The sequence below is a fragment of the Triplophysa rosa genome, linkage group LG18 (genome assembly GCF_024868665.1).
Source record: "Triplophysa rosa linkage group LG18, Trosa_1v2, whole genome shotgun sequence".
In the NCBI taxonomy this organism is placed as follows: Eukaryota; Metazoa; Chordata; class Actinopteri; order Cypriniformes; family Nemacheilidae; genus Triplophysa; species Triplophysa rosa.
Window position 1 is genome coordinate 16259572 of NC_079907.1, and position 18815 is coordinate 16278386.

The window sequence follows — 18815 nt, forward strand, 5'->3', positions numbered from 1 at the left end:
AAAAAAGCACTACATAGAATTTAATTGAACAAGTTAAAAAGCTCCAGTAGCAGCAGTTTTTCCTTTACATATTGTAATGTGGGTCCACAATACTGTAAGCCATTGAAATTGGTTGAGAAATATAAACGTTATTCACGAGTTCGCCAATGCAAATAATAATGATGGCAGGGATAATGCTGATAGCAGGGGTAGGTCAAATATGCGTATGGCGTGCTGTCCAGGGAGCGGGCTCCGAGCTCGCCGGTTCCTTCCGAACCCGGAACACTCTCCCCCTGATGTGGGCGAGTGCGCCGAGCTCGGAAACGGGGAGATGAGACGGGGAGCTGGAGGGGTGTTGAATTACGAGATGGCGCAGGTGAGATTTCTGGTCTTATTTATAAGGAGTCTCGCTTGAGCTGATTGCTGATAGGGAACCAGCCGAGATGATTATGTGCTCCGGCTTCTCCCGAACTTTGTTAATGAAACATAATTTATGCTTCATACAAAAAATAAAAAACGCAGCTTCCTCGTTTACTGGTTTTCTGACATTTTTCGTGTTTTAACATGATTTTAATCTTCATATACTGTCCGTAGTGATTCGGATATGCATAATACTGGACAAATATGTGTTATGTGTAATGTTAAAATGCAAATGAGAACTCTCTCGGGACCCCTTAGTGTTCGGGACTCTCGGCAGCAGCCCATGTTGCCCATTGGGTTGACGGCATAATACATATAATTTTACAAATGCACACATTCTTGAAAAACGCGTCGGCAGTTGTTAAGAAAATTTCGCAAAGCCATGCTTTCGATGGTCTGTCTATACCGCTTGTATTTTGAAATGCCCTCTTCTCCCCTGTCGTAAAATCACGTGTACGCTGACGTATTCATTACTAGGACCATATGCAGTGCCACGCATGAGGGAGCATCACGTTTATATGTATAATTCATGAATGACACGTGGTTACGCTAATGATGACGTCACGACTATATGCTTAATCAATTTTATGCAAATCTTTCCGTTTTGTGACTTTCCATTGGCTAAAACCAATACGTCTGTAGACGAAATTATGTCTTTAGGCGCAAAAACGCATCCACGCGTTATATCGTCTGTACACGTTACGTCTAAAGACATTTTTGATAAAACGGCCTTCCATACAGAAGTAGAGTGTTAGAGAGTCAGAGAATTGTCTTTTTGTCGTAATTTTTTTGTCTCATATATGTGTTAGCCCTATACATCATGATTACATTATATTAGGTTAGATTAGTTATATTAGATAGATAGTATATTGTCATTATTAATTACATCAGTTATATTATTTTGATATATTAACAGTTAGAGAAGATTGGCTAGTTGGATTGTTTTGGATTTGGACTGGACTGCTTATTGATTTGGATTGCCCTTTTAGATTTGTTTGCTTGATCTCCATTTTCATTATCATGGAGCCAACAAGAGGAAAACCTCCCCTGTCTGGGAGTATTTTGAAATGGTTGCTCATAATAAGGAATGTCATTGATATTTTTACTGTCTTAGTATAATTTTAATCCTTACTATATGGCTGTATAAACTGTCATGTCTATTATTAAATTTTTCTAGGTTAAATGCTTGCTGTGTCAAAAAGAGCTATATATTAGAGTATATTGGGCTCAACAGAAGCATCAGTAATCTCACTTATACCAGCTAGCACTGACATTTTTATCTTCTCCTGCATCCTCTGTTCCTTGTGAAAGGATATTTTCCAAAGCTGGAGAGGTTTTGTCAAAGAAGAGGAATCGTTTAAACCCCAACACTGTTCAAAAAAATCTGTTCCTCAATAAAAATCAATAACAATCCTTCCTGTTTCCAGTTTGCCCCACAATACCCCCAGTTCCATAAGCACTACACTCAACTGAGACCATTAACAATTCCCTGTACAAAAAAAAGAAACTTAATGATTTGTTTTAATTTGCAGTATTACACTCCCTCCCCCATAGGCACTGCACTCAACAGTCTCACTTTTCCTGTCACATTGTCACTTTTCAAACAACTGATTAATAATTAATTGTGTGCGTGCGAGAGAGAGAAAGAAATAAAGAATGCACAGGTAAAGTTACAAAGAGAAAAACACATTTTATTTGACACCTAGCGATGGACAATTGTCTTCGGAGGTCACTGGCTAAGAATTAATTGATTTGTCTGCTGTTTCTTTGACTAACAGTTAGGTGTCACTAGTGAGCAATGCTGAATGAAGCTTCAGGTAATGAACCTTTTGATGAAGCAATAGACTGCGAAGTCTCAGTGGTTCAGGAGGCTTCATTTTGCCATCACTACTGCTTGCCTTTCTTTTATAGCAGTCACGGAGAGTAGGCCTATAACCAAATTCAGGCGGCCAAAGCGGGCACTAGTTAAAATGCTTAGAAGCAAACTTGACCAATCTAAATCCGAAACAATTATATTGATTATATTATATTATATAATTCAAATGAAATATCTTTATTTTATCGTTGGACAAGTAATTTTTGTACTCGGACAAGTGAATGATAAATTTACTTGTCCGGAGGACAACCACACGACAATGCTTAATGTCAATCCCTGGTATAGAATAAGATGTATTGATTACTTGAACTCTGCTAATTCCTTGGGAATGACAGACCATTTATTTTAATTATAAGGCAAAAGTGCATTTTATCAAACATTCACCCCAATAAATGTAAGTTACATTTGATCTCATTTCTTTAACAAATAAAATTTCTTTAGTGCGTTACACATGATTATGGCAGCAGCTGATTCTTTGTATAGGCACGAGTCACGACTGCTTTATATGTAGATTTAACATGCGCAACACTGGAAAATATAGGTCAGTATTTTAATATGATGTGTAATGATATGCATTTTCATTATATTTTTACAAAATATTTCCATTACCTGTATGACGTATACGTAATCTCGGTGAAGGCGCACAGACTCGACATTGTTTGCGTCTTGCTTGCATAATCTCCTTTTGGCACACAAGCATCATTACTGCCACTCGCAGGGTAAACTGTACATCCCAGCTAACAAACAAAGGTCCCCTGAACGGTCACTGCGAACGTCCCCTGGACGTCACCATGTAGGGTTCTTTAAACGTTAACGGGACGTCCCCGGGGACGTTGCACGGGACGTTCACAGGACCTACAAAGTAGAGCTGTAATCGGGCCTAGGGTCCGAGCCTGACAGAATTCGGCCCGAGCCCGACAAGTACATTTTGATTGACAGCTTTTTAAAAGCCCGAACCCGTTTACAGCCCGACATTAGGCTATTCAAATGTGCGCACAAACACAGCTTTGTCAAGAATGCGTCATTTATACATGTTTTAACATAATTTATTAATGACTAATGCCACTTGGAAGTTGGAACAACGAAATAAAATAAGTCCTCTGTAACATCGTAACATATCACATATCCCACTTATTCTCATTATGCACATGGTCAAAACTTTTCCTCACCTCAGACTTTGCTTTAGTTGCTGGTGCAACCACAACGTTATCGCCAGAGGCAAGCCTCCGTTTCACCTCCTCAGCATCCATTTTCGCATCTTTCTCGCGCTAATCGGAACGCATCACATGACCGCTCATCAGAGGTGGGTAGAGTAGCCAAAATCTTTACTCAAGTAAAAGTACAAGTAACTAGAGAAATTGTTACTCAAGTAAAAGTCACTATTCTAAAAATTACTTGAGTAAAAGTAAAAAAGTATGCAATGAAAAAACTACTCAAGTAGCTAGTTACTTAGTTACTTTGTATCTGATTATATAGGCCTACTACATAAAATTAATATTAATGGCAATATTTTAATATTACATTTTAATCAATATTTTTAATTATCATAAGCAGATATCTTTGCAATATACTAGAGAGACTAAAGAATAGACAAACACAGAAGAGACAAGCATTTCTGTAAATTTCATCTAGTCCTGATGTCAATGTAGTTTACACAACTTATTTAGAATAATAGACCATGTCAAACTAAAGCATGAACTAAACTCAGAGCATTTCCTAAGATGATCTAGAACATCTGCAGTGCTCTCTTAAATGAAATACACATTTTTGAACAAAGCTCATGTTTTCTCGTGTTGTGTCACGTGTGTGTTGTGAAACGCTCTTACTTGTAAACAAACAGTAAACAGTGAACCACACGCCCATCAACAAGTTTTCTTCCTTATGTTCTTCAAATGTATATTTCTGCAAGCCCACGTCTCTGTGTCTGACAGGTAACGCGCATGTTGCTGTGTCTGACGAACAGGTCGCGCGGGTGCGCGCATGTGGCGGGCATTTATCATTGCTGGCAAACAATATGACACATTTGCAGTTTTGATTGTATAGATATACATTAATATCCACTTCATCCAACGCTCTTTGTGTTCTGCATGTTCTTAAGTTTCGCGCTGCGAGGAGTGAGTAATCCTGCTTCAGATGATTCAGATCGTGCTGCGAACTGAGCAAATCATTTGAACTGATTCATTAGCCTATTCAAATGGTTTTGACCATTGTTCAATTAATGCTTTCAAAAGAATCGACTCAAAAGAATCAATCACTCGGGAATGCCCGTAAAAAGAGAAGACAACCTTGAAATAAACAACGCATTTTATAATGGATATTTTAAAATGAAGGAACATAGGAACGTCACGCAATGTAAGCTATGTAACGAAGTAAAAGTACAGATTTTCTATTAGAAATTTACTCAAGTAAAAGTACACACTTTTAATTTTACTTAAAAAGTACATATTTTCCGAAATGTTACTCAAGTAAATGTAACAAAGTAAATGTAGCGCGTTACTACCCACCTCTGCCGCTCATTTAACGCACAAGCCCGAGCCCGGCCCGAGCCCGTGTAAAATGATAGAAATTAAGCCCGAAACCGTCGGGTCACATCGGGTCCGTCGGGTTCGGGCAAAGATCTTCAGCTCTACAAGGACATTCGGGACCTTTCGGGGGCGTTCACAGGACCTACAAGGGACATTCGGGACCTTTAGGGGACGTTCACAGGACCTACAAAGAACATTCGGGACCTTTAGGGAACGTTCGCTAAAAGGCCTTTTTACGTCTTTTATATTTTACTCTTTGAAAGTGTCAAATGAAACCATGAGATATAAACACAAGTACAAGGAATTGTCAAGTCCAAATTACTTTTATTTGATTATACATGTGGTGATATATTCTTTCTCTTTGTTACGATTGTAATTGTGATTCGCTCTGCACTGTCAGAAAAGAAGGTACAAAACTGTACCTTTTAGAGTACAAGTGGCTGTCACTGGGGTGGTACCCTGAAGGGTACTATTTTGTACCTTTAATTAGAGGTACAAAATTGTACCTTACAACTTTGTACCATTTAGGGGACAATTTTGTACCCCAGCGACCAATTGTGCATACTGCAACGTGTCATGGCTCTGCTTCATTTAGCCATGTTTTTCTTGGTCCTGTAGCAGAGCCATGACAAAGCCTTTGGTTATGTTTGGAGAGAAACATATTATTGTCCTTTTGACAATAATATACGTTCTCTCCAGTGTCTCGTCATTGATCCCGCTCCTCTCGTTTCCTTGTTATCTTTCCCTGAGTGATTTATTAACCACACCTGCCCTGTGTCATTATCCCTCGTTTGTCTTACCCTTTAAATAGTCCTCATGTTTCATTGTCTTGTGTTCGTGGATTGCGTTTTGTTCTGTGTACTGTGTATGATTGCTTCGTGTTCCTGCCCGTGTCATTTAAGCAAGTTAAGTTTAGTCAGTGTAAGTGTTTGTCTAGTGTTGTTCTAGTTAGTTTATGTGCCTGTGTAGTCTGATTGTTTATCCCTTTGTCTTGGTTATTTTACCCCCTCGTGGGTTTTTGTTTTGTCTATTGTTTATTAAAATTCTTTTGTTTAACCCCTTCACTGCCACCGCCTGCGTTTGGGTTCTTCAGCCACGAGAATCGTGACAGAATCCACGAACCCCCTAAGAACCCAGTAGGCAGCATGGACACTGGACGGTCCCACCTAGCTCGCCCCTCTGCGGAATCCGCCAGGGGAGTGAGAGCCTGGACGATTATGTGGAGAGGTTCCTGGACATCGCCGAGAATGGCGTCTTTGGGGAGGAGCAGCTTGCCGTGCTTTTCAACTCCGGTCTCAGGAATCCACTCTCGAGGGCGGAGATGAGGGCGTTGGGGCCGCTGGACTTCAATGCTGTGTGGCTGTCCGCCGTGGAGCGGTCGGAGTCCACGGTCTCAACATATTCCAATTACCCATCTCCGCTGGTCACGATCCCTGAGGGTGGTTCCCTGCAGATCGGGCTTGTGGGCATCGCCACGCCATCCCCCTCACTCTCGGCAGCCTCTCCACCGTCCACCAGCCTCGTTGGCAAGCGGGGGAGGCGAGCGTCCTGGGGATCCACCTCCAAGGAGTCCCAGCCGGAGCCAGCCGTGCCTTTTACCTCCTTCCATCACCCGACCACCAGCCGGGTGGCTCGGCGGAAGAAGAAGAGGCAGCGGTGGGCAGCGTGGACTCCAACCCGTCCGGTGCAGCCGGCGTCCAGTCCGGTGCAGCCGATGTCCAGTCTTGTGTCCAGTCCGGTGTCCAGTCTTGTGTCCAGCCCGGTGTCCAGTCTTGAGTCCAGTCCAATGTCCAGTCCTGCGTCCAGTCCGGTGCAGCCGGCATCCAGTCCGGTGGTCCAGCTGGCATCCAGTCCGGTGGTCCAGCCGGCGTCCAGTCCGGTGATCCAGCCAGCGTCCCGTCCGGTGATCCAGCCGGCCTCCCGACCGGTACAGCAGCCGGCCTTCCGGCCGGCATCAAGCCCACTCCAGCCGGCCTTCCAGCCGGCGTCAAGCCCTGTCCAGCCGGTCCTCAGTCCGGCAGCCAAGCCGGCCCCGGGGAGATCCCCAGGGTCAAAGACTGTCCCCCCAGGACTCCTCCTAAGTCCCCCAGGACTTCGCGCCCTCGAGCGCAGCCGGGGACTAAGACTGTTCCCCCTTCTCCCCTCCCTTTTGGACTGCCCCCTATGGGCCCTTGTTTGGCCCCACCCCCCCTCCCATGTTTGTTGTTTTTGTTGGCTCACCACAGTCCTTTGTTATTTTGTCTGTCTGCCCTGATTTTGTTTTCCATGTTTTGTCTGTTTTGTCACTGTCTCAGTCGGTCTTGTCTCGTCCGTCTACCCCTTGGTGAGCACCTGGAGGTGCTCATTAAAGGGGGGGCTTCTGTCATGGCTCTGCTTCATTTAGCATGTTTTTCTTGGTCCTGTAGCAGAGCCATGACAAAGCCTTTGGTTATGTGTGGAGAGAAACATATTATTGTCCTTTTGACAATAATATACGTTCTCTCCAGTGTCTCGTCATTGACCCCGCTCCTCTCGTTTCCTTGTTATCTTTCCCTGAGTGTTTGATTACCCACACCTGCCCTGTGTCATTATCCCTCGTTTGTCTTACCCTTTAAATAGTCCTCATGTTTCATTGTCTTGTGTTCGTGGATTGCGTTTTGTTCTGTGTACTGTGTATGATTGCTTCGTGTTCCTGCCCGTGTCATTTAAGCAAGTTAAGTTTAGTCAGTGTAAGTGTTTGTCTAGTGTTGTTCTAGTTAGTTTATGTGCCTGTGTAGTCTGATTGTTTATCCCTTTGTCTTGGTTATTTTACCCCCTCGTGGGTTTTTGTTTTGTCTATTGTTTATTAAAAGTCTTTTGTTTAACCCCTTCACTGCCGCCGCCTGCGTTTGGGTTCTTCAGCCACGAGAATCATGACAGCAACGAAAGCACAAAATTGTACCTTACTGTATAAAAGGCTCTTCAAGGCAGGGTAGTTTTGATGCTATGAAGCCTCCCCCAAAAATAAAGAAATTGGCTTACAGAAATGCAATTTTATTTACAAACCTTTTACAAAGAAAATATTTGAAATAATCTCATAACAGCAACAGGTAGGTCAAAAGACAATCAATTGCTCATTGCACATAAAAACTCACCAGACATGACTCAACACACATAATCTGAAATATAATGCAGTCCTTTAAAACAGAACCATTTAAACTGTAGACTCATTACAAATCAAATTAGACAAATATAATAATTGTTCAACTTTTTTATAGGCTGTAGTATGTACTGCACATTGAGGTTTAAAGCATATGGCAGTTGTTCAGCATGAATACCTAGTGCTAATAAATAACTTGTCATCAACATTGTAGGTGTCTAGTGCCTGGTAATCAACCTCTTCACCTGGTGAGAGGACAGTCCATTCATTCTGATATTTCACAGAATATGAATAATAATGACGCCAAAAAGATTCAGGAATTAAAAGCTTTACACACAATAACCAGTTTGTGTCCATGTTAAGAATGTACTTAATCTGAAAAAACAATGGAACATCTTCAGCATGCAGGTGACCGACAGAAAACACATCTTTAACACAATAACTGACATCATTAACCTTTACTTTTGTTACTCGTTGAATCTGTTTACCTTCAAAATGGACATGGCTGTACTTCTTGTTTACACTTATTGAATGCTGTAGAGCCGAAGGTAAAGACTGAAATGGCATGCTCACACAACATCCAGCAACTCTTTGAACATGTGTGGAGACCTAATAAGTCTTGAGGCCTCTGAAGAAAAGTCAGGGGACTGTAGCACTTCTTGAAGTTCTGGACATGCGGCAAGATCAAACCCATTTTTTTCTAGATGATATGCAAGAAATGCATCATAGTTCTCTTTGAAAAAACTAAATAAGAAATTTACATCATCCAAAGTTTCTTGCTGCACTGTCTGAGGCAGGTGATTTTTCTCTCTGCATTTCAGAACGAAGTCACATAGGTTCTCCCTAAATTGCTGAAACAGCTCATTCATGTTTGGGAGGCAGGAAAAGCAACACTGTCATTAGGACATTCTTCCTCAACATCCTCAAACAGAGGCAGAGGAACATCAGTCGTAGTCTGTTGTAATACCGTATGTAATCCATGTGTGAAAATGATGTGTCATGCTCCCTGAAGCACTCTTTCACAATTTGAGCCCGATGAATCCCGGCATTGTCATCTTGGAATATGCCCGTGCTACCAGGGAAGAAAAAAACCCTCATTAATGGAACACCAGGGGCCTGAAGTATAAACGAGGCGTACGCACAAAATGGGCATAGAAATGTGCGAATACGCTGATCCCTTTCTGTCGGTCGCTCAACGTTGTGTCGAACCGACAGAATGGGGTTTGTCTTGAGAACCTATCATCTTCTGAGTATTTAGAAAAGGCCAATGAAAATTGGCAAATGAAATTTGCATGCCGGGCTCCTCCCCGGATGTCCGGGTATAAGAGGGAAGCCGGCGTGCTCATTCATTCACCTTTTGTTCTTCAGAGCCTACGCATCTGATGAGCTTCTCTACGATCTTGGTGATCATTCTTTCTGCTGGAATCTACGACGTGGACAGCGGACGGTCCCTTCCTGCAGTGACTCTCCCCTGGGCGTCTCGGCAGTTCCGGAGGTGTTCGAGCAAATTTCCTTTTCTAAAAGAGCAAATTTCTCCAGCGTGGCTTGTCCCGCTGTTCTCATGGGTGCAACACACTCATCGAGGAGGGGGACGGACACAATGCCTGCTTCCAGTACGCTGGGGCAGACGTTGTGGATACGTCCTGCCCACACTGCGGGTGGTGATGATTCAGACGTTGCGTCACAGGTGGCTGTGTTCCCACGGGACTCAGCCACCACCTCGTTTGCTCCCCGTTCCGTGGCGGCAGGACTACGGCCCTGCCGTCCGCTACGGCAAGCAGCGAGGGTGATATGAGGATTACTGTGAGCGATAATCCGCCAGCCACTGGCTCACGGACCGTTCGCACCTCGTCTCACTCGTCTGACCATTCCCCAGGAGACGGTCCGCCGTCTTATTCCTCAATCACGTATTCGGACACGATGCGTGATGATGAGATGTCTCTTGCAGCATCGGGGGGTGACGTACTGCCATCCGACTCCGACGATTCCACGGGCTCCCTCCCTCGGGGGGTCGAGCCCAGGAAGAAGCGGACGTCGAAATGTCAGCCATGCTTCCCCGGGCCGCCGTGAGTGTTGGGTTGCAGTGCCCGCACTGCCTTTCCCGGCGTCGCGGCTGGNTTTTATGCCTTTACATGTAAATGTGATGTGCATCTCAAACTAGTAAGCCAGTAATCATTTAATTAGGGAGGGCATGACATAATCGTTGTTAAACATAGTCACACAGTTGGGGTTCGCGTTTTTTGCGGGACACAAAAAACTAAAATTTGTGGTGACGCACATTTGATCAAGTAACGTTATGGCGGGAATGACAAGGTAACAAACATGCATAAATTGGAGGCCGTTAGCCACTCTAGTCAATCATGCTGCAGTTCACACACGCTCTCATGTGTGGTTTCAGTTGTCCCTATATTGTTTTCGTAAATTTAGATCATTTGAAACGAATTTGTCGGCTTGGCACGTTTACCTGAGTATCAATGTTAAAACAAGCTGTCTTTATTACGTTATTTTACCCTTTAAGTTATAGGCTTGTTTTAATATTTTTTACGGAGTTTGTTAACGTTACTTGAACTTTTATTGTACCACAGGGATAAATGCATTAAGTACTGTTTTAGTTTGGCAATGTCCATGCGGAAGTGCTTGTGTTATTAAGATGAGACATTTCTGTGCTGCTTTTAACATTTTAATTAGCTGACTGTACACTTTTTTTGTGAACATTGCAAACTAACTAACTTTTGAAATCTTACTTTTTTAGGTTAAAGCTGAAGCAGCTGGCCAACAAACAGAGTTTTAAGTGAGGTATGTTGAAAAACTATTAACAACAATGGACACATTGCAATATAGTGACTAAAATGTGAATGAGAACAGTGTACTGTTAACCATTTAAGCAAAAATCCAATGGCTTGGAGGTGCAGACTTTGTGCTGCTGCCTTTGATAAAAGGGCACATGTACTGGAACATTATCGTTTACATCATAGCAGTGTTTCCTCAGTCAGTCCATTACCATGTGTCTATGATGACTGTGTCGTCACATTTCAGACTGTAAATGCATTAAAAATACACTTATCACGAATACATACTCGGATGGAGCATGATGTGAATCCAATGGAAAGTGTTTCTTTCATCTGTCTTAAATGTGGATTCAAGCAGCCATTTAATGGGAAAACTATTCTCAGTCATTTAAGGGCACATTTAAAACAACATGAGATGGTGGATTGTCCATTGCAAAACTGTCGCTACCGCAGTAATGTGTATACCTCTTTCAATGCCCACAAAAGTAGGGATCATCCAGATGCTGATGCTCACGTGTCAAATTTTAAGAATGATATTATCTTAACAGAAACTGACAGCCCCACAATGCTGGGTCAAGTTGAAGCTGCTGACTCTCCTCAGAATCCTCCTGAGCTGTGTCAAATGTTCATAGTCTAAAATGAAATGTTTCCTTTTGTAAATGTTTTTGGAGATTGGGCCACATATACACCGTTTTAAATAATGCACCTTTTTTTACAGATCTGTGCTGAGTTTCATAGAGTGACAAATGTCAACCTAAAGAATCGTTTCTTTGCTCAACTGGACCAAAATACCCCCTGGCTTCAGAGCCTTTATCGGAAAATTCTTCTCGGACAGGAAAAGCATCTGAAGTCCTGGATCAGCTCTTCAGGATTTATGACCTCCAGGTCAGTTGGTTACAATTCTTGATGCCTGTTAAAGGTTCTTATTATCTTTGGTTGAACTCTCATGGTTGGTTCATGAATAGTGTTGTGAGGCTATACTGATTAGCATCCATACTGAATGATTTTTTTTCTCACACTTAAAGGATCAAGTTGATGTCCATGTTAGACGTGCTGCTGTACTCCGGGCTCTCCCTCCGTATATGCATGAGAGTGATGTCAGCTTTTTCAAGATGTGGGACGTAAGTGTGCATATTCAGAAGTGTCTATAGTTTATTAACATAATTGCTGTCACATTTGAACACACCTATGATCTGATTGTGATTAATGGATATGTGGATTGTGATTGTGTTTGCCTTTTTTGGACTGTCCTGGTATTTGACTGCAGGTTTGGTGTCAGCTTTAAGATTTTTTTGTAATGGGTAATTGTTTCTCTTGTTGTCTTTAGGTGATGCTGTCTTATGAACCGGACATCATTGATGTACCACTTGGGCTCCTCCTAATCAATCAAACTTCATCAGATGCCAATTTTTTCTGCACAGAGAGGATTGCAGTTGTGCTAGAGGGTGACATTGTTCTTGAGTCCTCCACACTGGCTGATGCATTTGTCATTCTCTTTGCACTTACGTACACCCTGCACCTTGACTATCCAAAAACGCTGCTCAACACATTCGACTTCATCCAAAAGGTGTTGATGGGTGTTGAGGATGGAAAGTTGAGGCCTAGAGTTTTGAGTCTGAAAAATGACCTGTTGGCAGTTGAGTAAGCACATTTGTTTTTCTTGCTGTAAAACATCTAACAGATGGGTTTTAAAGGTATTGTTTTTGAAGTTTTAATGTTTTCGAGTTAAAGTTGAATGATGTCCTGTTTTGCACTTTTTTATACCTGTGTAATATGTTTATATGTCTAATACATATATTGGCATTGACAAATATCCTAAATGTGTTCTATGGTATGACAGCAGAAATTTAGAAAAAAAATATTTAAAATAATTTTTAATCTCTAATGGTATTTGTAACTCTTAACAGTAAAGATAACTCTTTCTCATGTTATTTATTTCTGAATCTTTGCAATGTCACACCATAGGACACATTTACACATGTCAATTACCCGTGTGTATTATATATGTTTTTCAGAAAGTGTAGGTGGAATGGTGTGCTTGCATTAGGCATTTGCACATTGCCCTATCTTTGTTTAAAAATTTAATGATGTTAAGTTGAGGGATGCCATGTTTGCACATGGAACAGGTCGATGTGAGAGTTGTTAGGGTTAAATGCAAGTTAAATGATGGCTTGCTTGCAGTAGACAATTGCACATTGCCATACTTTTGCCTTTTTTTGTATATTAAACCTCTTACAGAATTGTTCATATTGTAGTAGTTGTAATGCTAGATGCTCATTGAAGGACTGAATGTTCGCATGGGATACTTGTACATTGATGTGGCTGAGAGATTCTGCATCTGTTTACATTGCAGTACACACATTTCTGCTTTATTTTGTGTACATAACAACACACTTATAGATAAGCTATTACAATATTTGTAATATGTGTTACACTTATTACATCTGTATTTATGTAATTATCAAAATGTAACTGTTCTTAAATACATGTTACAGTTAAATGTTGTTTTAAATAATTGTTTTAGAAAACTTAAAAATAGTGATCCTGATGTTGAATGTCAAGATGCAATTTACAAATGTTTACACATGGCACATTCATGTGTCCGAGTATTTTACTTTGTATTTGTTTACATTGAAACTATATGAGATATTACACATTTTTCTGGAACTTCATATTTGGTTAATAAACAAGTTACTTGCACTGAAGTATCTGTGGGTATTATGCCTTATTCAATTAAATACAAAGTTTTAAATTATAGGAGGATTATAATTCTAGGACAGCGTAGGAGTGTCCAATTAATGTAAAAAATTAAGTTAACATAAAATGAACAATTTGATAGTAAGAATGCAAATATTTAATTTTATAAGTAATGAAAATGTTCAAGTTATCTGTACCCAATATAAATATGTACTGTAAACTCAAAATACCTAGCTAAAATAACATAACATTATATAGTAACAGACACTTAAAAATATACATTTAATATAACTTAAAAAAAATTAAGTTACTATGACTTAAAATTTTCGATGTAATCTGTTTCAACTATTTTTTTGAGTTAACTGAACTTGTCGGGTTTTACAGTGCATAAGTGTTTGAGTCATGCACTGAAACTCTTTAAAAACCTACTTTCAGTTTCTTTTCTTGACGTCATTGATGAAAGGCGGGCGGAGATATGGTTTCTTCACAAGTATTTAGATCTCTGTGAAACATGGATATAACCAGTTGCTTGAGGAGTTGAAGAGGAGCTTGAAGTCTTGACAGAACTAGGGGTAAGGCAATATCTTTTTAAGACTTAAACTATAGTGCAGCTGTAGTTTAAGCAAATATTTTGTGAAGAAAAACAAAAAGACAGTACAGAATCTGTCTGAATTATAGAAATTAGCTTTTCAATGAGTTTGGTGATTTAGCAAAAAGTGTTTAAATAAATCAAAATTATTCTTGTGTTTTGTCTTATGCCAGTAGCATATTTTCCCATCAAAGACTAGAAACAACCTAAACAATGTTCTGTTGTTACTGCAAAAAGCAACTCATTCTACAAGGTTCCTTTGTATGCCTGTCAGTGTGAGAATTTCAGATTGAATATTTAAAGTCTGAACTGAAAAGTAGAATAGAATCTTTTAATAAATGACCTCATTTTACACACCAATGTTTATTTACCATATATATGGGCATTTTTCTTTTTAAGTGGAAATGGAATGTGTATGCATGTCTGTCAGTGTCGCAATCAAATGCAGGTAATGGATGGTCTAAAAATTGTTAAAACATTTTTATAGTTGCTGCATATCTTATAGAGGATTTTTTTTTATATGAAACCATTCATTTTCTTATGCTTCTTTAGCTATACAGTCCAGGAAGTAACGCTGTCCAGAGTAACCCATACGTTCCAAGGAATGTTGCAATGAATTACTGCTACATGAACACAGATTCCGGCTATTCTGTAACACAGCAACAAGTGACAAGAGACGGCAGAGTTGTTAGTAATGAATGCTGCTCATATCAAATGTTTTAGAAAACAGTCAGTTCTGGTCATTGATTCTGATTTCCTCGCTTTCCTTTTCTATTTCATATTACTTTTAAGATTTATCTCATGTTTTTATTTTTTAAGGTTCAACTTATTTTGTTTTACTCGGTTTGATTAATGCAATGCAGATTGTAAAAAAGTTCTGTATACATAACATTGAACTGAATTGGTTGAGCCGTGTTCCAAGCAGTTGTGAAGTTCAGATGATAAGGTATAAACATAAGCTATGATTCTATAAAGTTTACATGCAGATTACTTATTTTTAAAAAAATGTTTTTTTTTCAACTCAAGACCAGTGTGTTTTCACAGATCAAATTTGTGTGTAAATCTTTTTTGTGTGTTGATGTTTCTGTGGACTTTATTGTTATTTTATGAACATAATTTTTCTTGTTTTCTTGCTAATTAACTTGTAGTTTGTTTGTTTATTAGTAACATGATTATTATAACGTAAGGTTTAAAAAACGATCCTGCCCACACATTGTGATGTTATTTCGCATCCGGCGCTCAACCTAAAATGAGTTTGACACCCCTGATCTAACATGACTTTTAGAGAACGAGTCAAGCAATGAGTCATTCATTTTTTTGACACGCAACGGTTTTTGTTGTTGAAAAGTATATACATTTTAGTGTGTAGCAAAGGTGTCTGCATGCACTGCGACTAACAAGAAATGGAAGTGGCCGTTGTCGCCTAGACGACATTGTGGTCATTAACTGTCAAACATCAAACTACAGCTCTTCTTTCCATTTCGTTTCAGGTGTAATGTTAACTCTATATAGTTATATTTATTAATTTAGTGATGCATCAGTTATTAAATTTGATTAATGCAGTCACTTAACTCCACCCTCTCGCGGTGAGTTGTGGGTAATATTAGGCTAACACAACCCATTGACATCCATTAAAAAACTAGCCTCTGGTCTCCTTTCCTGCGTTCCGATGAAGCCAAGTAGTATACAGTAGCATTAACTGCTAACAAGGTTTTGTGATTCACCCAAAATATAAAAACTTATGTATTTAGGTTAACATCTTTATTTGGATTCTAAGGAAATAAAATGGACACAAATGTGGTTTAGAATTTGAAGCATGTTATGCATGACATTCCGGTTGCAGTTTTGTGGAAGTTTATTCATAATTCCACGTAAGAGTGGAAATAGCCCTATAATAGCTCAAGAATTCAGAAAACAAAGGCGCATGACTCATGTCAGTCAAACCGCTCAATAACAAGTCTAACCATAGCAGGTGTGGAGAACGTCCTGGTTCATCCAGAGTACATTATTCATTTTTCCTCTGAACTACAAAACGATAGGAAATTGGTATTCGAATTACAAGAATAAACTTTTAATTGAATTCTGTCATGTAATATAAAAAAATCTCTGTTAATAGAATTAATTAAATATCAGTTTTAGCAGATGTTTATTGCAATTGATGTGTTACATCTTGAAACCTTTTTTTTTTGAGAATATCAAAAGTTTGTTAGCAGTTAATACTATGCTAATTTGGAATTAACATTCCAATTATATTAAAACGACTATATTAATAAACCAACAAATGTCGTCCTTTAAGACATCAAATTTGATACAACCACTCAATTCCATACATGTTAAAAGAATAGACTTTGCCAAAATGTATCATGACCAAGATACTAACTATGATGAAAGAATTTCAAAGTTAAAGCCAATTTCCATTATTACTTTAAACAAATAACAATGTGTCACAAGGTGTTAAGGGCAGCAGGCAGAAAGAAATCACTTGCTAATCGATATTTTATGAACTACCTCATAACAACAAGGTTTGGTTTTTGGTTTTAAGCAATTATGATATTGAGCCATATGTTACAGCTATCATTATTTTACAATAAATAACTGCAACAAGGTTAATGANATGGAATTGAGTGGTTGTATCAAATTTGATGTCTTAAAGGACGACATTTGTTGGTTTATTAATATAGTCGTTTTAATATAATTGGAATGTTAATTCCAAATTAGCATAGTATTAACTGCTAACAAACTTTTGATATTCTCAAAAAAAAAAGGTTTCAAGATGTAACACATCAATTGCAATAAACATCTGCTAAAACTGATATTTAATTAATTCTATTAACAGAGATTTTTTTATATTACATGACAGAATTCAATTAAAAGTTTATTCTTGTAATTCGAATACCAATTTCCTATCGTTTTGTAGTTCAGAGGAAAAATGAATAATGTACTCTGGATGAACCAGGACGTTCTCCACACCTGCTATGGTTAGACTTGTTATTGAGCGGTTTGACTGACATGAGTCATGCGCCTTTGTTTTCTGAATTCTTGAGCTATTATAGGGCTATTTCCACTCTTACGTGGAATTATGAATAAACTTCCACAAAACTGCAACCGGAATGTCATGCATAACATGCTTCAAATTCTAAACCACATTTGTGTCCATTTTATTTCCTTAGAATCCAAATAAAGATGTTAACCTAAATACATAAGTTTTTATATTTTGGGTGAATCACAAAACCTTGTTAGCAGTTAATGCTACTGTATACTACTTGGCTTCATCGGAACGCAGGAAAGGAGACCAGAGGCTAGTTTTTTAATGGATGTCAATGGGTTGTGTTAGCCTAATATTACCCACAACTCACCGCGAGAGGGTGGAGTTAAGTGACTGCATTAATCAAATTTAATAACTGATGCATCACTAAATTAATAAATATAACTATATAGAGTTAACATTACACCTGAAACGAAATGGAAAGAAGAGCTGTAGTTTGATGTTTGACAGTTAATGACCACAATGTCGTCTAGGCGACAACGGCCACTTCCATTTCTTGTTAGTCGCAGTGCATGCAGACACCTTTGCTACACACTAAAATGTATATACTTTTCAACAACAAAAACCGTTGCGTGTCAAAAAAATGAATGACTCATTGCTTGACTCGTTCTCTAAAAGTCATGTTAGATCAGGGGTGTCAAACTCATTTTAGGTTGAGCGCCGGATGCGAAATAACATCACAATGTGTGGGCAGGATCGTTTTTTAAACCTTACGTTATAATAATCATGTTACTAATAAACAAACAAACTACAAGTTAATTAGCAAGAAAACAAGAAAAATTATGTTCATAAAATAACAATAAAGTCCACAGAAACATCAACACACAAAAAAGATTTACACACAAATTTGATCTGTGAAAACACACTGGTCTTGAGTTGAAAAAAAAACATTTTTTTAAAAATAAGTAATCTGCATGTAAACTTTATAGAATCATAGCTTATGTTTATACCTTATCATCTGAACTTCACAACTGCTTGGAACACGGCTCAACCAATTCAGTTCAATGTTATGTATACAGAACTTTTTTACAATCTGCATTGCATTAATCAAACCGAGTAAAACAAAATAAGTTGAACCTTAAAAAATAAAAACATGAGATAAATCTTAAAAGTAATATGAAATAGAAAAGGAAAGCGAGGAAATCAGAATCAATGACCAGAACTGACTGTTTTCTAAAACATTTGATATGAGCAGCATTCATTACTAACAACTCTGCCGTCTCTTGTCACTTGTTGCTGTGTTACAGAATAGCCGGAATCTGTGTTCATGTAGCAGTAATTCATTGCAACATTCCTTGGAACGTATGGGTTACTCTGGACAGCGTTACTTCCTGGACTGTATAGCTAAAGAAGCATAAGAAAATGAATGGTTTCATATAAAAAAAAATCCTCTATATAGATATGCAGGCAACTATAAAAATGTTTTAACAATTTTTAGACCATTCATTACCTGCATTTGATTGCGACATGGAACAGACATGCATACACATTTCCATTTCCACTTAAAAGAAAAAGGCCCATATATATGGGTAAATAAACATTGGTGTGTAAAAGAGGTCATTTATTAAAAGATTCTATTTCTACTTTTCAGTTCAGGACTTTAAATATTCAATCTGAAATTCCACACTGACAGTTCATACAAAAGGAACCTTGTGAATGAGTGCTTTTCATATACAGTAACAACAGAACATTGTTTAGTGGTGTTTTTTTCTAAGTCCTTTGAGGGGAAAATATGCTACTGGCAATAAGACAAACACCAAGAATTAATTTTGATTT